The sequence below is a fragment of the Myxocyprinus asiaticus genome, chromosome 3, assembly GCF_019703515.2.
Source record: "Myxocyprinus asiaticus isolate MX2 ecotype Aquarium Trade chromosome 3, UBuf_Myxa_2, whole genome shotgun sequence".
Classification (NCBI taxonomy): Eukaryota; Metazoa; Chordata; class Actinopteri; order Cypriniformes; family Catostomidae; genus Myxocyprinus; species Myxocyprinus asiaticus.
Window position 1 is genome coordinate 18931493 of NC_059346.1, and position 21143 is coordinate 18952635.

Consider the following 21143-nt stretch of genomic DNA (forward strand, 5'->3'; position numbering starts at 1 on the left):
TTTCAAATAAATCATTTCAGTGTGATTAAAAACTTACACAGTGCTGATGGTAGAGTGGGAGAGAGAGAAAGAGACTTGGTGGGATTTATGGTCCCTTCATCACAAGTAAAGGCCTGTCTGTATTTCTTAATTACTGGTTCTGCTTTCTATTTTTCTTCCAGCTTTTCTTTTATGCCTGCCTTTTCTCATGTTATAATTGATTCCATTTAATTGATTTCAACTGTTGTGATTTACATGTTGACAGGACTCATTTGTGTACAATTATCTTTCAATAACTCTATTGCGCATCATAGATCTGATTGGCGATGACAATTATGTACTGGTATTGAGTATAAAATGGCAATTATTTCAGTCATTCTTATTTTAACTTGATTTGTCATTTGTTGGCTGATGACAAACAAAATGCAATGTTAATTTGTGTCTTAAGGGGCCCCATGAGATGGACAGAGTGAGGAAGGAGAGGAAAGACAGAAGAAGGAAGGAGAGAATATGTCTGTCAGACTGTCTGTTAGGGGAAGAAGCATAATTACACTCTCAGCAGTGAGGCAAACCCACACAACACACACACACACACACACACACACACACACACACACTTGATGTTGGTGCGGCTATCCTTATGAGGACTCTCCACAGACATAATGATTTTTATACTGTACAAACTATAGATTCTATCCCCTAACCCTAACCCTACCCCTAAACCTAACCCTCACAAAAAATGTTCTGCATTTTTACATTTTCAGTAAAACATCATTTAGTATGTTTTTTTTAAGCTATTTTAATTATGGGGACACTAGAAATGTCTTCATAAACCACATTTATAGCATAATACCCTTGTAATTACCAGTTTGTAACTTAAAAAAATGTCCTCGTAAACCACTTAAACCTGCCCACACACACACACAAACACACACACACACACAACACACACACACACACACACACACACACACTCACTAACTCTCTGACAGTTTCATTAAAATCAGTCTCCCACCATCTTCTCTAGCAAACTAAGGCCAGGTCCATAGGAAAAAAGAGAGAGGATAAAGAAAGAAAGGAAGAAAGAAAGAAAGAACAAATGTCTGTACACTTAATGCAATAACTTTGTAAGGGAGACCAGGGATAGTTTTTGGTCACACTTTTTACTCCAGTGAATATTCCTCATCATAGGCACTTTAGACTATCTTAAATTCCTGGCTGTAAAAAGGTTTTGAATTTATAATAAGTGGAATTTCATAATATTGGTAATAGTTATTTAGTTATTTAGTTTGGAGGATAGAATTTACAAATATTTTTCTAATTTCAAGTTCAATACATATTTAGCCCAATCGACAGCATTTGTGGCATAATGTTAATTACCACAAATAAATAAATAAAATAAAATAAAATAAAAAAAATAAAAAAATTTTTTTTACATCCCTTATTTTAAATATAAAGCAAACATTGCAGTTACTTACAACTGAAGTGAATGGGCCAGCCTATAAACCTTAAAATACACAAAAGTTTCAAAAGTATAGCCACGAGATGTAAACATAAGAGACTGAAATCATGAAATTCACAGCCCCTAACCACATCCTCCACAGTTTTAGCAATAAATGCATTGAGTTAATATGCATTATTATTAAAAATTGTATATCCTTTCTTATATGCTAAAATGACAACTTTCCTGACCCATGACTTGTATAAAAATATACATCATTTATATGTTAAAAATATATTTATTTTAATTTTTCGATTATTTGTCTTTTTATCTTATGCATACATTTTGGATGGTTTATATATATTGTTTTTAATATAATTTTTATAATTTTATTTGTTTATTTTTTTCCTTCACCTGTACTTGGCAGTGGTAGCTCAGCGGTTAAGGCTCTGGGTTACTGATCAGAAGGTCGGGGGTTCAAGCCCCAGCACTGCCAAGATGCCACTGTTGGGCCCTTGAGCAAGGCCCTTAACCCTATCTGCTCCAGGGGCGCCGTATCATGGCTGACCCTGCACTCTGACCCCAGCCTAGCTGGGATATGTGAAAAAGAAGAATTTCACCGTATATGTGCAAATGTATAATGTGTGATAAATAAAGAAAATTAAAAAATTAATTAATTAAATTACTTGTCTTTATGATTGTATTCATACATTGTTTGATCTTATTTAACATTTATATAGAAAAAACTCCACAGTTTTACCACCATTTGTGGACTTTTCAGACGGTCCCTTACCACACCCTCCACAGTATTAGCACGTTTTAGCACAATGTGTGGACTTTTCAGACCCATACCCACTGCAGGCAAATTTTCCAACTAATATCAATGTTAAATTGCCGATCTGGAACAATTTCACCGTGACACTATCTGACCAGCTTAAATCATTTAATCTATAAAATACGGGACGATCCCGTATTTTACCGGATGGGTGGCAACCCTAAACCGATAGTGTTTTAAAAGAAAATTAGACAGTAAAAACACATTTACTGATGCAACCAAGTAATTTCGTGGAGCTTCTATGATACTTACGCTTCATTTTTACTGCGCCATTGGCCGGGCTTGAGGCTCAGTCTCTGAGTCCTAAGTCCAACACTCTATCAAGTCAGCTACCATGCAGATTAATCACACTGTAATACAAGCATTAAAAGTTATCGTTTTTCAAATGATGCGTTAAGAGTAAAAGTGTTTTGATATAATAACATAGCAGGTGTGTGAGTTATAGGGTAAAAATACATTTTTATAAGTCATAAACAGCCATAGTACCAGTAATTTGTGTGAAAGTTAATAAAAAGTACAACTGTTGTAGTGCCTCTAGTGTTCATTTCATCAGGAAACTGCAGCAAACGTCGAAAGCGGCACGTAAAACTCAGGGTACGTTTACACGAAAATGATGTACTAAAAACAGAAAAAATTTTCCTTTGCGTTTTTGAAAAGTTTCGCGTACAGATGACAACGTTTTCAAAACGATCCATTCACACGGATCCATGAAAACGACTAAAAACGCTGTATTATGCATGTCAGGCCAGTAGTTGGCGATGTCACTTTGTAAAGAAACACTATGCGCCTGCGCACATAAGCTTTCTTCCACAGAGCGGTGAATACAAACAATGAAGATGGCAAAAGCATCGAGCAATTTTGTCTGGACGGACGATGAGGTTGCTTTATTACTACAATTACTCTGCTTGAGAAGCATCAATAAGCTCAAAATCTTGAGCAGCACAAACACAGTCCTGTAGCCCACCATTGTAATTTTGAATGTCTCTCACGTTGTTTTGAAGTACTCGCGCGCATGCCTATAGACTGAACTCTCAAGATTATTCAATAAACTCTTCATTTTTATCATCACTTCATCTCCTGCCTTCTTCTGTATTCCCCCTGCTGACTCTTGGGCTGGTAGGAGAGTAAGTTAACATAACAAGCTGTTGATGTTGACTGGTTTTGGATATCAGACAGAACTCTGATATATGGATATCTTCTGACGGAGAGAGAGGTCTTGTTTACACTGGATCTAACATGCATTTTCACTGCCTCATGTTTTCATATTCTAAGCACTGAATACTGTACATGGCATCACATCTCTGGCTATAGGCTATATACATAAGCGGTGGGTGAATGAATTGCAGGGTAAAGATACATCAAATAAAATTAAGTAAATAAATAAATAACATTTAAAATAAAAAAATTCCCATCTGAATCCATACATAAATTTCAAGATTTTCAAATTGCAGGTTTTGCCTACTGTACAATGTTCACACTCCATACAAAACACTCCAAATGAATAAATTGTTGATTATTGTTATTTGCACTGTGTGGTATCGGGGGCGTGGTCAAGCGTCCGTCCGGAGAGAGAGAAAGTGGTAAGGGTGCTTGTACCTGAGCTAGATTATGTTTAACACCTGTTTCTAATTTCAGAAAGCATGGGGAGAGTGGCATATAAGCAGCCACGCCACCAGCAGAAAGAGAGAGAGAGAGTCTGGCACAAGGAAGGCCACGGTACTCCTGAAGCTGTTACATTAATCTGTTGTTTGTGAAGCTAATGAGTTTAAGTTACTACGTGCCTGTGAAGCTGATGTGTTTAAGTTACTACGTGGCTATGAATTTGATGGATTAAAGTTACTACGTGCCTGTGAAGCTGATGAGTTTGCGAAGTTGTAAAGCACTGAGGTGGCGGATTAAAGTCTTACCTGAGCCTGGAAAACCCGCTTCTCTGTGTTCTCCTTTCACTCTAACCCCCTAACACTGGTGCCGAAACCCGGGAAGTCGAAGTACGTCCCATGGAGCCCTCCCAGCTGAGCGATATCCTCCAGTCCCTCGCTAGCCTGCATCAGAACCATCAGCAAGCCCTGCTTGAGCTCCGCCAGGACCAGGATCGCCGTTTGTTTTTTAATCTTGCGGGCTCAGGCGGAGGACCGACATGCAATCCGGAGCCTCCTCGGCCAGGAGAAAGTGACGGCCATGACCCCGGACAGCCGCAACTCCCTGCCCCCAGCCCCCGCTCCTGAAGATGGGGTGGATGACGACGCCGAACCCTTCATTGACCTGTTTGAGAGGACCGCAGGGATTTGGGGCTGGCCGCGTGACCAGTGGGTGGCCAGGCTCCTCCCGTTGCTGTCCGGGGAAGCCCAGCTCGCTGCCCAACAACTGCTGGCGGCTAACCTCCTGGCATATGACAACTTGAAGTGGGCCATCCTGCAGCGGGTGGGTCGGTGTCCGGAGCAGTACCGCCAGCTCTTTCAAACCCTGAAGCTGGGGAAGACCGACCGCCCATTTGCGTTTTCCCAATGGCTCTGAGATGTGTGCCGGAATTGGCTACTGGCGGGGAGGTGTAACGTCGAGGGATTGATAGATCAAGTGGTGCTGGAACAGCTGGTCCATTGACTGCCCAGTGGGATGGCAGAGTGGGTCCAGTGCCACCGCCCGGTGTCGCTGGAGGAAGCTGTTCAGCTCGCGGAGGATCATTTGGTGGTGTACACGAGGGTGGAAGAGCCCTCCTCTCTCTCTCTCTCTCTCCCCTCCCCCTGTGTGTTCCCCGGTCTCTTCCCCCTCCCCTCTTCTCTCTCACTTTGCTCTCTCCCCAGGGCCTGTTCCTGCCCCATGGAGGTGAGGAGCTCCGCTGCCGAGGCCGGTTCCCAGAGTGTGGGGATTTGCACCACCGTCAGCCCCTACAGTGCCCTGCCGCTCTCCCCCTCAGGTGGAAGTGTCCGCCAACGCAAGTGCGGGCATGGTGCCTGGGCCGGCCTGCTGGAGTTGTGGGGATCCGGGGCACTTCCTGGATCAATGCCCTGTGATGGAGCTGGGAACGGTGGTCCGGATCCCTGATACTCCGCAGGCTGCCCCCGATTGGGCCGGAGCGTACTGGATACCGGTAAGAGTCAAGGGGGGGTACTCACCAAGCCTTGGTGGACACGGTTGTAATCAAACCACTATCCACCAATGCTTGGTTCAACACGGGGCTTTGGGCACAACTAAAACTGTGAGGGTGAAGTTTGTGCATGGGGATATTCACAACTACCCTGTGGTGACCCTTGTGATTAAATTCCGGGGAACAAAACCTAGAGTGGAGGCCACGGTTAGTTCCCACCTCACCCATCTGCTGATTTTGGGGACTAATTGGCCTGAATTTAGAAATGTTTTAAAGGAAATATGTGCGGATGGGTCCTTCCCGAGATGTGAAATGTGCGATGCTCTGGCAGGGGAGGCGGAGCTGGGGCCGTCTTCGTCAGCTCAATGTCAGGATGACGTGAGGGGGGGAGAGGCCCCTCCCATCCTCAGGGGATTTCCCGAATGGGAAACTCCAGCCGAATGTCGCACTTTCATATCCATATTTCGCAATTATAAATGAGCAGTTGTATAGAGTGATGAAGGACGCTCAAACAAAGGAAGATACAACCCAGCTCTTAATACCGCCGAGCCGTCGGGAAATGGTTTTCCAGGCGGCTCATTATAATCCCATGGCAGGTCATCTAGGGGAAAGGAAAACACTGAACCGTCTAATAGCCCATTTGTATTGGCCGGGCATTCAGCACGTAGTGTTGCGGAGGCACTCTTCAAGATAATCTCCCGGGTGGGGATTCCGAAAGAAATCCTCACGGATCAGGGCACAACCTTTATGTCATGAACACTACATGAGCTTTATGAATGATTGGGCATTAAGTCAATTTGCACCAGTGTTTAACATCCACAAACAGATGGCCTGGTGGAGCGGTTTAATAAATACCTTAAAAATATGATTCGTAAGTTCGTGCACAAGGATACTAGAAATTGGGACAAGTGGCTCGATCCCCTGTTATTCACAGTACGAGAAGTCCCGCAAGCCTCCGCGGGATTTTCCCCATTCAAGCTGTATGGGCAGCGCCTGCGCGGCGTGCTTGATGTCATATGCAAAGCTTTGGAGGAGGGACCTTCAAACAGTAAGAATGAAATTCAATACGTTCTTGATCTTAGAGCAAAGCTCCAGACCTTGGGGAAACTAACACAGGAGAATTTGCTCCAAGCTCAAGAACGACAGCGCTGGCTGTATGACAGGGGAACTCGGCTGCGGGAATTTGCACCGGGAGATAAGGTACTTGTATTATTCCCCACATCGAGCTCCAAATTACTCGCCAAGTGGCAAGGACCCTTTGAGGTCACACGACGAGTGGGGGATCTCGATTATAAGGTAAAGCGAACCGATAGAGGGGGCACACGTCAAATTTATCACCTTAAGCTCCTGAAATTATGGAGGTCCCTGTGATGCTGGCTACGTTAGATCCAGAGAGGGTGGAGCTCGGGCTGGAGGTGAATACGAAACACAATCATTTCACCCCAGTCACTTACGGAGACCACCTCTCACCGTACCAACTCGCAGAGGTTGCCAAACTACAACAAGAATTCGCAGATGTATTTTCCCCTCTACCAGGTCGCACGAACCTCATCCAACACCACATTGAGACCGAGCTGGGGTGGTGGTACGTATCCGTCCCTACCGATTGCCCGAGCACAAATAGAAAATTGTCTGGGATGAATTGGATGCAATGCTTGATACGTGGTTAATAGAGGAATCCCACAGCGATTGGTCCAGCCTGGTTGTTCTTGTTCCTAAGAGCGATGGGTCTGTACGGTTCTGTGTGAATTATAGAAAAGTCAACGCGGTGTCTAAATTTGACGCATACCCAATGCCTCGCGTTGATGAGTTGCTCAATCAGTTGGGCACTCACACGATTTGACAAAGGGTTATTGGCAGATCCCCTTGACACCAATTTCCCGTGAAAAAACAGCCTTCTCCACACCGTTCGGATTATACCAATTTGTGACGCTTACATTCGGTTTGTTTGGAGCCCCAGCTATGTTTCAAATCAAATAAAATCAAATCACTTTTATTGTCACACAACCATATACACAAGTGCAATAGTGTGTGAAATTCTTGGGTGCAATTCCGAGCAACACAGTAGTCGTGACAGTGATGAGACATATACCAATTACAATAAACATCAGATTTACACAACACAATTTAAAATCTAATATACACCTAATTACACACAACACAATATACAAATAATAACATACAATGTACAGTATACAATACACAATATAGAATACACATTTTACAATAAAAAAATAGTTTATATAAAACATACAGTAAGTTGTATTGTACTGTATTGACATTCAGGCTGTCGGTTGATAGTGAGTTGCCAGTGTGTTGTTAAGAGAGAATATAATTTATGACAGTCCGGTGTGAGATAATAAGATCAATAAAGTGCAGTGCTGATGTATTTTGATCGGGAGAGATCAAGAGTTCAAAAGTCTGATTGCTTGGGGGAAGAAGATGTCATGGAGACGGCTGGTGCGGGTCCTGATGCTGCGATACCACCTGCCTGATGGTAGCAGTGAGAACAGCCCATGGCTCAGGTGGCTGGAGTCTCTGATGATCCTCTGAGCTTTTTTCACACACTGCCTGGTATATATGTCCTGGAGGGAGGGAAGCTCACCTCCGATGATGTGGCTGGCAGTTCGCACCACCCTCTGTACGGCTTTGCGGTTGTGGGTGGTGCTATTGCCGTACCAGGCAGAGATGCAGCCAGTCAGGATGCATCTCTACAGTGCAGGTGTAGAACCGTGTGAGGATGTGGTGGTTCATTCCAAACTTCCTCAGCTGTCTCAGGAAGAAGAGGTGCTGATGAGCCTTCTTCACAACGACTTCAGTGTGGATGGACCATGTGAGTTCCTCAGTGATGTGGACACCCAGGAACTTGAAGCTGCTGACTCTCTCCACTGGTGCTCCATTGATGGTGATGGGGCTGTGTTCTCTTTCTCTTTTCCTGAAGTCCACCACAAGCTCCTTTTTCTTACTGACGTTGAGGGAGAGGTTGTGCTCCTGACACCAGTGTGTCAGAGTGTGCACCTCCTCTCTGTAGGCTGTTTCATCATTGTCACTGATCAGACCTACCACCGTCGTATCATCAGCAACTTAATGATGGCATTGGAGCTGTGTGTTGCCACACAGTCATGTGTGTACAGAGAATACAGGAGTGGGCTGAGAACACAGCCCTGCGGGGATCCAGTGTTGATGGTCAGTGATGAGGAGATGTTGCTGCCCATTATAACCACCTGTCGTCAGTTTGACAGGAAGTCCAGGATCCAGCTGCACAGCGAGCTGTTTAAGCCCAGAGCCCGGAGTTTCACATCAAGCTTGGAGGTCACTATAGTGTTGAATGCTGAGCTGTAGTCTACAAACAGCATTCTCACATAAGTGTTCTTTTTTTCCAGGTGGGAGAGAGCAGTGTGTATTGTAGATGCAATGGCATCATCAGTGGAGCGGTTGTTGCGGTAAGCAAACTGCAATGGGTCCAGTGATGGAGGCAGCACAGAGCAGATGTAATCTCTGATTAGTCTCTCAAAGCATTTGCTGATGATGGGGGTCAGAGCAACAGGACGCCAGTCATTTAAGCAAGTGATTTTGGATTGCTTTGGAACAGGCACAATGGTGGACGTTTTAAAGCATGTGGGGACTACAGACAAAGAGAGGGAAAGGTTAAAAATGTCCGTAAAAACACCAGCCAGTTGGTTCGCACACGCTCTGATGACGTGGCCCGGAATGCCGTCTGGACCCGCGGCTTTACGGATATTCACCCGTCGGAAGGATCGGGTTACATCCGCTACAGAGACGGAGATTGAACTAACCTCTGTAGCTTCGGCCACGAGAGCTCTCTCTGTGAGGGCGGTGTTATTTCCCTCGAAACGAGCATAAAAAGTATTTAGCTCATCCGGGAGAGGGGCAGCGGTGTTCACAGTGGAGTTTTTATTCCCTTTAAAGTCCGTGATGATGTTAATTCCCTGCCACATGCTTCTAGAGTTGGTGGTGTTGAACTGTCCTTCAATCTTGTTCCTGTACTGACGTTTTGCTGTTCTGATAGTTTTTCGGAGGGCATAACTGGCTTGTTTATGCTCCTCCATGTTCCCAGAATTAAAAGGTCCGCGCATCAAGTGTCGCGTGAACATCGCTATTAATCCAAGGTTTCTGGTTCAGATAGATCTGTATTATTTTGGTCGGAACAACGTCCTCTATGCACTTTCTGATGAAACACGTTATGCTATCAGCGTATACCTCGATGTCGTCATCAGAGGCGGACCGGAACATCTCCCAGTCCGCGATCAAAACAGTCTTGTAGCGTAGAATCTGATTGGTCTGACCAGCACTGGATCGTTCTGAGGGTGGGTGCTTCCTGTTTCAGTTTCTGCCTGTAAGCGGGCAGAAGCAGAACAGAAGAGTGGTCCAATTTGCCAAATGGTGGGCGGGGGAGGGATTTGTAGCCATCCCGGAAGGGAGAGAAGCAATGGTCCAAAACCCGGTCCCCTCGTGTGTTGAAACTGATGTGTTGGTGGTATTTCGGTGCTATTGACTTGAAGTTGGCTTTGTTAAAGTCCCCGCAGTGCATGGTTTTCTGCTTGCTTATAATCCCATACAGTTCCTTGAGTGCCCGGTCTGTGTCGGCTTGTGGCGGGATTTACACAGCAGTGATAATGACTGCTGTGAATTCCCTCGGTAGCCAGAATGGTTGACACAGAAGCATGAGAAATTCCAGATCAGGAGAGCAGAAAGACTTGATAGAATGTACGTTCCTCTGATCACACCAGGATTTGTTGATCATAAAACAAACACCACCACCTCTGCTTTTACCTGAGAGGTCTTTCGCTCTGTCCGCTCGGTGCACGGAGAACCCCGCGGGTTCAATGGCTGAGTCTGGAATCTCCGCAGACATCCAAGTTTCTGTAAGGCAGATAATGCAGCAGTCCCTCGTCTCTCATTGGAAAGAGATCCGCACTCTCAGCTCGCAGAGCTTGTTGTCCAGAGACTGAACATTTGCCAGTAGAATACTGGGTAGCGGGGGTCGATTTGCGCGACGTCTTACTCTGATGAGAACGGCGGCTCTGTTTCCCCTTTTCCTTTTGCGTTTCCGCGGCCAGGCTGCCCAGTCAAAGGGCTCCGCTGGTCTGTTTGTAAACAGCGGGTCGGCATTGAGGAATTTGAAGTCCAGTTTATGGTGTGTAATTGCAGAGCCAATGTCCAAAAGTGTTTGCCTGTCATAGACAATAAGGCAGACAACATCCAAGACAAAAAACATAAGAATTGTAAACAAAACAAACAAAAAACTACAATGTTGTGTTGGAGCTCGCAACGCAGCAGCCATACTCGGTGCCATCTTGAGTCCATATATGGATCAAATCCTCGTCTCATGGACCGAATCCTCAGACTGCATTCGGCTTATGCCGCTGCATACTTAGATGACATCATCATTTACAGTAATGATTGGCAGCGGCACATGCAGCATCTGAGGGTGGTTTTGAGATCGCTGCGACAGGCGGGACTCACAGCAAACCCCAAGAAGTGCGCGATTGGGTGGGTGGAGGTACGGTATCTGGGGTTCCGCTTGGGCCATGGGCAGGTGCGTCCCCAAATTGACAAGACTGCGGCGATTGCGGCCTGCCTGAGGCCCAACACCAAAAAGGGGGTGAGACAGTTCCTGGGGCTGGCTGGCTATTATAGGAGATTCGTGCCTAATTATTCGGACGTCACCAGCCCGCTGACTGATCTCACTAAAAAGGGAGCTCCAGACCCGGTCCAGTGGACGGAGCAGTGTCAAAAGGTGTTTATGCAAGTGAAAGCCGCACTTTGCGGGGGGCCGCTTTTACATTCACCCGATTTCTCTCTTCCTTTTGTCTTGCAGACGGATACTTCGGACAGAGGGCTGGGGGCTGTACTCTCGCAGGTGGTGGAGAGGGAGGAGCGCCCGGTGCTGTACATTAGCCGTAAGCTCTCGCTGAGGGAGACTAAGTACAGCACTGTGGAAAAGGAGTGTCTCACCATTAAGTGGCCAGTCCTCACTCTCCGGTACTACCTGTTGGGGCGGGCCTTCACTCTCTGCTCGGATCACGCCCCACTCCAGTGGCTCCACCGCATGAAAGATACCAATGTGTTCGAAACCCGTTTTCAAAGGTTTGCATTTTCAGGCCCCAAAACGCCGTTGTCGTGTAAACGAACAGCCAAAACGCATAAAAAGTTTTCCGTTTTTAGTTGAAAACATTGTCGTGTAAACAGCCCCTGAGTTTGCAAAAATTTAGTTATAATAACTTTCATTTTATGAGACCATGTGTTATTGTAACGTTGCTGGCACTGGCAATGATGAAGACGATGATGATGTGTAGAGAACCCAAGTGCACTTTATTTACAAACATGATAACCTATAACCCTAACTACAAACATGAAACATAAAACATGAACTTGACTATGACTTGACTATAAGCAAGACTTGACTTGAACCAACCTTACATCAACATTCACATTCAATACTTGACAATGGACAATGGCAAACACGAGGGCTTAAATACTAGACATGGGAAACATCAACCAATGAACAGACAGAACTGATAACAAGATAATGAAACAATAAACCAATGAAAACATGACACATGAACATGGAGGGAAAACATGAAATCACATGACAAGGGAACAGGAACTAAACTTTTCAAAATAAAAGACATGAATCAACAAAATACACATGACAGTTATCATGGTTTTAGTTTTATAAAATCACTTATTAACCTTATCTATGTAATTTTATATGCACTATTACAACTTTGTTGTCATGACAACGTAACACAGATGAACCCCTGTAATCCCGGTACGTGATTTTATCACACAAAAATCGTTTTAATGCATATAATGTTTATGTCTTGTAGCTTTACTTTTGAAACAGTGTGTACATTTATGGACTGACCAAATTAACTTACATTGTAATTGCCTAAATGTAACCGCGATTTTTGCTTTTGTTTAATAAATGAGAGGCGAGTCATTATGCCACAAATACTGTAGATTGAGCTTAACTTGTATTGAACTCGGAATATTCCTTTAAAGAGGCCCTATTATGCTTTTTGGGGTTTTACCTTTCCTTTAGTGTGTAATATAGCTGTTGCATGTGCACGTAAAAGGTCTAGAAAGTTACAAAGCACTAAGTCCACATAGAGAGTTATTCTCTCCCACAGACAACACTGCTCCTGAACTAAATAAAACACCTGGTTTGTTGTCCAGCCATTTCTTCCGTAAAGTATCTACGTCACTATGTAACACATTTGCATAATGCCCGCCTAGGGGCTACACTGGCCCACCAGGATGTCGTTGGGAAGACGCTGTTTTCTTCACTGCAAAAGCAAAACCTCTTTGTTTGGACTTACAAAGGCAGACGAATTGACAAATCAGTGGTTAAACTTTATTTTTACCACTATTCCTCAGCAGTACAACCACAACCAATGCCAGACTGAAAGATGGTGCAGTTCCCACTTTGTTGACACAATCTGGTCCTTCAGGATCACAACCTGTAAGTATGCTTGATTATTTGTGGATTTATCTGTTACCAAGAGTTAAAAAGCAGAGTTTTGTGTTGTAGCTATGGTTTACACCCAGTGCACAGCTATAGGCCTCTGCTAACCTACTAGCTAATGCTGTTATGTTGAAATAGTTTTACTAATCAGCTGCTGGCCCACTTTTACCTACAATTGTGTAGAATTATGCTGATTGTTTGTCGTTCTTACTATCATGAATAGTGATCAAGTGTGGAGATGGATTTATTTTTACAAACGGTAATTTTACATCTGCAATCCACGGTAGTGCTCGGCTAACCTGCTATGTAACGTTATTGTTTTGGTAAGGGTTTACTATTCTGCTGTGGGCCGGCATTTACCTAAAACTAAGTAACAAACAAACGATCTCAAGAGTCTTATATAATTATATAATTATTACAAGCTGTAATGTTACGGCCGCTATCCATGGTAGTCCACAACTAACTTGCTCACTAACTCTCTAATACCGCCGGTAATGTCCAACCGGGAGTAAGCCTCTGTTCTCCGTTCATAGCTCTGGAGAAAAAAGTTTGGCTACACCCATTCCAGCAAAAGATGACTAACTTGTGTCTTTTACTTGAAGCTTTGTTAGGTTCACAATAATCAACAGTGTACTTGTAAAAAAGCTACAAAATTAAAACTTACCACTGTGAAATGTCCTGCTCAAGTCGTGCTTGAGCAGGTGGTTTGGGTCGATCAGCTTGTTCTTCCAAACTTTCATTTTCGGACTCGGGCTCAAACTAGTATGGCAATATACGACGCCACTGTTACTATAGTTACAATAGTGTTTACATCTGCTCAGGAAGCCTGAAACTCGGTTATGGTAAGGGGCATTACATTTCCGACACACGCTCTAAGCGGTTGACAAATCACAACAGACTGGGCCAGCAGACCAATCAGAGCAGACTTGGCTTTTCGGAAAGGGGGGCTTTGAAGAGACAGGAGCTAAATCAGAGCGTTTCAGACAGAGGGTATAAAGAGTTGCTGCAGCAATGTACAGTATGAGGAAAAGAATGTGTTTTTTGAACATTAAAGCATGTATACCTATTCTAGTAGACCCCCAAAATAAAATTATGAACCTGTAAATTAGCATAATATGGGCTCTTTAAGACACTTTTGACCTAGGTGTTTGAAGCCAACACACAAAACCACTGCTAAAAAATAAAACAAAAGCATTTGTGTAATCAGACTTTTGACTCAATATCAAAAGTTACCAAGATATAGCCCTTGTGACAACTTCCTCACATGACAGCTAACCCCAGTCTCGTACAGAAAAGTAATGTTACTTTATTTTTATGTCTGAAATAATTACTTTTTAATTCTTTCTAAAATCTAAGATAAGTGCTGGATATCCTGTATTTTGAATAAAACAAAACACTTTCCTGGAGACTAGCTTTGATCTGCAACCATGACTTCTTAGGGAAAATATTATACGTGGCAAAGGCCATTGTACCAAAGGAATTCTTGTCCTGTTCATCCATCATGTTTCAGTGATATTCTTGATAAGCAAATGTTTTGAGTTTCTGTGATTGTGTTGTCAAGCTGCCATGGTGAAATGCCCCATGGGTAAAGAGTGTGTGTTTGATATGATCATGTTTGACATAGCAGTGTGACACTCTGCACATTAGTTTGACAAAGCCAGACTTTAGCTATTCTATGACACTTGAGTATGTATGTTTACTGTCTATATTTCCAGGAGACTGTTTGAGGCTTCTGAATGAATGTAAGTGTTTTTATGTAGCAGACCATTAATAATAAGATAATAAGAACAGATAAGAGAAAACTGTCTCGTAAACAGAACCGTTGCCTCGACTGGCGTCAGAGCAATTATATTAGATTGATGCTGCAGGGATTGTAGCTAATTTAGTGTTACAGTGAGAGTGGGTGTGTGACAGAGAGATAACTCACTCTTATTTCCAGAGATCCCAGCTTTCTGAGGTCAAGGCTTTTCATATTTCCTACACATTCAAGCAGCACGCATACTTGTCTCCACAAACTGGTTTGGTCAGGTTTTGCTGTTCTGGAGAATTATTATTATTATTATTATTATTATTATTTTCAAATATTGTCCCTACAATGAGAACAAAACCTGCCACACTGGAGTCAGTGATATACTGTATGTGTGTTCATATGTCCTCAAGTAAGTTGGGTTAGTTTTACTGAAGCCTAATAAAGCCGACACATCACTGCACTAGTAATAAAAACTGTGCAAACAGGCAGATATGGTAAAAGGGAAAATATCCTGGAAAACAATATGCTAAAATGGAAACTATTTTCCTTGGATTTTCCTTGCTTTTTTATTTTTATTTCTATTTTATTTTTTTTTAAATAGCATTTAAAAGAGCATAGATTTTCATATTCTATGTAAACATACTCTAATGTTCACAATGTAACATTAGAGAGCTTTCCAGTTCCGGTCTGCACAGATAATTTATTGAAACATACTGTATTAACATAAGCATATTAACATATTCCTGTCAACATTTACATATTAACAGCTATCTCTGATTAGCTTCAGAATACTGATTCAGCAACTTGGCCTGTTCTGATAAACAACAATGTGAACTTTAAAGTATGTGGAAATTAGACAAACAGGGGTAATTAACATAAGTTTTAAAGGTAAAGTAGGAAAAACAGACTGTTTAAGGTCACATCCACACTAATAAGATTTTGTTTAAAAAAAACTACATTTTCAGTTTCCCAACGTTTTTGTTTTTCAAAGTATGCGGTGATGGAGGAAACGCTGTTCGAGTGTGGATGAGAGGCGTAAACGTAGCAAAATCAATGCGTTTTCAAACGAAAACGTATTAGTGTTGACGTTGTAAAAGGTCAGAGACGGTCAAATAGAAAGTGTCAAAGAGAAGAATCAGAGAGAGGGCGGAAATGGCCATGTAAAACTAAACTTCAACTTTCTGACTTTTTTTCCTTCTTATTTACAACTTTCACATATCTGTTGCAAAAAATCTTGACTGACAAACATACAAACACAGTTTTAAAAACAGTTTCTGCTGACTTTCTGCTTGTCTGTTTGGCTGTCTGATTGATTTTTTGAGTAATCCGAACCCAATACCTCATTGTAAGATAACCTTTAGAGTAAACAAATTAAGACACCATTCTTCTCTATGAGGGAATCCAGCTTGAAAAAATAGCCCTTCACTGCAGTTTTTTCTCTTTTCTTTTTGTCTCCTTTCGCTGCTGAGGGATAATATACTGCACCTCCAGCTGTTGGAATGTATTTGTAGTTGTGCATAATGGAGGTCATCTATCCTGCCTGTCAGCAGCGGGAAACACTTTTCTGACCGCAGTAGGGAGAGCTGTTTGACATTCAGATCGGGAAACTGTTTTAATGGCCATACAAAAATTAAAAAAAAATGTGCATGTGTGTTTTGGAGACAGGTGGGACTTTGTGGGTGTTACAGTATGAAAGACTGATTTTGTGAGCCAGCCTCAAAAAACTTTATATGACCTTCACACTACAAAGATTGTGTGTTAGTTCTTAGGCATTAGTGCTGAGCTGGCACCCATAAAAGTGAATACAATCTTTTGTCATCCAAGTTATTGCAACATTCTGCTCATTATACCTTAAATGATAGGATTTAAGCCTTAAAGACTTGCAGTTCAAGCATAACTCAAAAATAACGTCCTGAGTTTGCATTAGTGTTCGGTAACTTAAAGTAGTTACAGTCAAACTACACTTTAAAAAAAGTAGTTAGCTACACTACAAGTTACTACATAAAATGATATTACTATGTTGAAGCTATATAAGAAAATGTTTTTAAATATTTTGCAGTTCTGATTGCATAACTAAACAATATCTCTTGATTGTTCTACTTTTAATTAGGGTGACATTAAACAAATTAGGGTGATAAAATTAAATTGAACATATAGATTTCCAGAGTGAGGAAAAAGGCTGGAAAAATCACTCTGGACCCCACTCACCCTGCCCACTACCTTTTTGAACTGTTGCCTTCTGGCCGACGCCTCAGAGCTCTGAATACCAGAACTGTCAGGCACAGGAACAGTTTTTTCCCTCAGGCTATCCATCTCATGAACGGTTAAATTGCCCCATTGAGCAATAACTATGTGCAATACACAGTTTAGTCTTTCTTATATTTATCCAACACATCCAACCTCTTCTGCCATTTCATTCCTCTGGAGAGAAAAAAAAAAACAAACAAAAAAACAACATTTGCACTGTACATAACAGATTTGTATTTACACTGTACATAACAGATTGTATTAGATTTGCACTACCCATGTGTATGTGTGTATGTATGTATGTATGTGTGTGTCTGTACATATGTGTATAATTATTTTTAATTTGTTATTATTATCTATGTCTTGCTGCTGTTTTTGTATTGTTTTTGTATGGTTGTACACTGGAAGCTCCTGTCACCAAGACAAATTCCTTGTATGTGTAAGCATATTTGGCAATAAAGCTCATTCTGATTCTGATTCTGATATACATTTATCCTCCTGAGACCCGAGCGTGACTGCTGTGTGCATTTTCCATTTCCATTTTTGTTTTGTAACTAGTAACACCTAATAAACATGCCAAAAAAAAATAAATAAATAAAAAAATAAAAAAAGAGCAACTAGTTTTCCTAAACACTGATGTCACACATGTGGACTAAACTGTGAAATTTTAAATAATACCAAGCTATTAGAAAGTCATATATATATATATATATATATATATATATATATATATATATATATATATATATATATATATATATTTTTTTTTTTTTTTTTTTTTGGTTTATTATGTTTCCAGGAGTGTTGGTTATTCATGTTTTTTGATGTTAAAGACATTACAGCTGATTTTCTGTAAAGCACAAATAATATATATATATATATATATATATATATATATATATATATATATATATATATATATATATATATATAAATAATAAGTTTGACTTTATTTAACTTTTATGTTACCATGTTTTTTTCTACTTTGGCAACAACATCTCAATGTTCTCTCTTTGCACTGTCAAACAAACAAGTGATAGCCAGTGCTGAAACATTTTACCAATCAGAAATTAGCATAATTAATTCTGATACAAGTAATGGCCAGCATCGTCCAATCACTTGTTAAAATAAAATTATACACTATAAATCCTGAATCTATGTACTGATTACCATTTTCCTATGTCTGCCAACCATGAGTGGTTCAAACTGCATCTGCAGCCTGAAACTGAACTTTTGATAAGAAGTTTAGATTGAATGCACTTGGCTTCATAGGAAAGCTACAGGATGCTCCCTTGCTCCCTAATTAGTGAATTAGTGAATGACTTAACCTCCAGTGTGCTGTCTGTCTGCACTGACCCCTGAAAAGTTAGAAATGCACAGTATTTTCATCCTAACTCCATATAAAGCCTCTGAAAGCAATTTTGTTTTCAATGAATGTGAAAATGCACAGTAAATAGTGTCTGCCAAATGCATAAAATATAGTATTTCTAATAAAAACCTTGTGCTATAGTACACTATAGTGTACAATGTGTTTAGCAGCATCAAATAAAAAAAATGGCATATCATAGAGTCACGTGATGCCATGCGAGGTTCGGACATGTGAACGGCGAGCTCTGCACACTTTGCTAGTTTTAATACTTTTTATGTCATAAACCGGTGAGATTCGATACACCCTGTTCCATAACTGTTCTAGGAAAACAATGTGTCAAATAATTCAAAATCCTCAGGCTCTGGAGACATTAAAAGACACTTACGTGCTCAAGCTGACGCCTCTGAAGCCCCGAGCCAGTGAGCTGATTTGGCCGGAGAAGTGAAGGAAATTCGGCGAAAATTGTTGAACATGTTGGCAATGCTGACGAAGGTTGTTGCTGACTTGGAGGATCTTGCTGTAATATGTAGTTTGATCACTGCCATGGAGACGAAATTCACTGAGGTGGTCACAAGAGTGGGACATGTCAAGAAATGGATCGATTATCTGAAGTCATCGGAGAGGGAACTAGCTGCTAATCCGCTAGTGACCAAGGTGGATTTGGAGCACATCTGGGAGAAATTGGAGGACATGGAGAACCGCAACCAGCGGAATAACGTCTGAATCATCGGAATTCCTGAAGCTGAAGAGGGTCAGGATATGATGAAATTCCTGGACGGGCTTTTTCAGAATCTGCTTGACATAACAGGCTATAAGCTGGAAATCGAGCAAGCTCACAGGGTTCCGGCTTGGCGATCCACTGAGGGTGACAGGCCCCGATCAATTCTGGCCAAATATCTGAGATCATCCAATAAAGATCTTGTGTTGCGCGAGGAGTAAAGAAAGGCATTTTTGGAAGAACCATAGCATTTTCTTGTTCCCAGACTTTGCGAATTCGACAAGAGAGAAACGTGATCGATTCAAGGAATGCAAGAAACTCTTACATCAACGGAAGGTCACTTTTGCACTGATGTTCCCAGCCAAATTGAGAATAGATGCTACGGATGCAAAACATTTACATGTCCCCAGTAAGCGATGTCCTTCATAAAGTCAATGGAGTAAGTTATTTTGTGGTACTCACGTTGTAGGCGAATGGACCGACTCACTGAACATTCACTTGACTGTTCGAAGACAAGAGGGCCTTTTTTGTTTCTTTGTCTTTTTTTAGTGGCTGGACTTTGTTACACTCCTTCGGGACAGTTGTGTGGATGAATCAGCACGTTCTTTGTGCTTATGTCTCCTATTGGCTGGAGTTTGTTTTGTGGAGTATTTCTTGAAAGACACTGGAGTGATTAGGTCATTTGTTGCACACATGTAGCAGCCGAATGGGCCGGCTCACTGAACATTCGTTTGACTGTCTGAGAAAACTGAGCACCCCTTTTTTTTTTGTGATGGTTCCGCCTAACGGCTGGAGTTTGTTTTGTGGAATAACACAACTTCGGGACAGTTATGTGGATGAATATACACGTTCTTTGTGTTTATTCTGCCTATTGGCTGGAGTTTGTTTTATAGATTATCTGTTGTTGTGTAACTCTGTCTCACAAAATGTTTATAGAAACACCGGACTTGAGCAATCTGACGGCAAAGTTGTTGCGGGGGCTCTCGTAGGCGTACATGGACTGTTTGAGTTTAGAAGGATGGACACCAGTTAGCGCTGTTGTGCGCGGGGTCAATGCACATGTTTTTCTTTTTTCTGTTTGTTTGGTTCTGGGGGAAGTTCAGGGTTTGATTGCTGCACTAATGTTGGAATGTGGTGTTTATAATTTTGTTTTTGACACACAATCTATTTTTTCTCATATGTCAAAATGTCAAATGTTAATATGAGTGGATTGTCTCTCTCCACGTGGAATGTGAATGGGTTGGGGCACCCCATAAACAGAAGGAAGGTTATTTCTCTTCTTAAGCATTAGAAATATGATATAGTGTTTCTTCAGGAAATGCATCTTTCCCCGCAGGAAGCTGAATAATTTGGGAAGATATGGGGTGGACATGTTTTCTTTAGTGCTGGCTCAAGTAAGAGTAGGTGAGTCATTACACTGATAAGTAAGCATCTACAATTCAAATGTCTCAAACAGATTAAAGATAAATTAGGAAGAGTCATTACTGTTTTAGCAGAACTTCAGGGGCAAAGTCTTATTATGGCTAATATTTATGCACCTAACATTGATGACCAGGGCTTTTTTGTAGATCTGGAAGGGATGTTGTAAGTCGCTGGCACCCCTCATGATATAATATTGGGAGGAGACTTTAATCTTTTGATGGACTCAGTCCTTGATCACAGTGAAGCAAAAGTGTGCAAGCCCCCTAGAGCAACACTGACACTTCACATGATGTGTAAAAATCTTGGTCTTACAGATATTTGGAGACTTTTGAACCCATCTGGTAGGGACTATAAATTTTCCCTCATCAGTCCCTCATTTCATTTGTTGTTGATTGCTCAATTTAGAGGTGCTGCCACATATGGAGAAAAGGAAATCATATAGTTGTCACTTTAATGTATCTCTGTTGCAAAATGCACTTAAGGTGGTTGTTAGGGGCCAGATCATACAGTATGCCTCATTCACCAAAAAAATCCAAAGCACAAGAACTCGTGGAGTTGGAAGGGAATATTAAAAGTGCCAAGACAGAGCTGAAGCGCCAAATGTTGTCTGATGGCCTCAGAGAATTGACCTGATTGAAATACAGATATAACACTATTTTGTCGCGGAATGTGGAGTTTTGGCTATTCAGAGCAAGACAGTCATACTTTGAGTCTGTGGATAAGGCAGGAAAACTTCTGGCTAGATATATAAAACAGAGAGTCTTTTTCTACCATTCCCTCAGTGAATTCTGCTGGTGGTGAAATA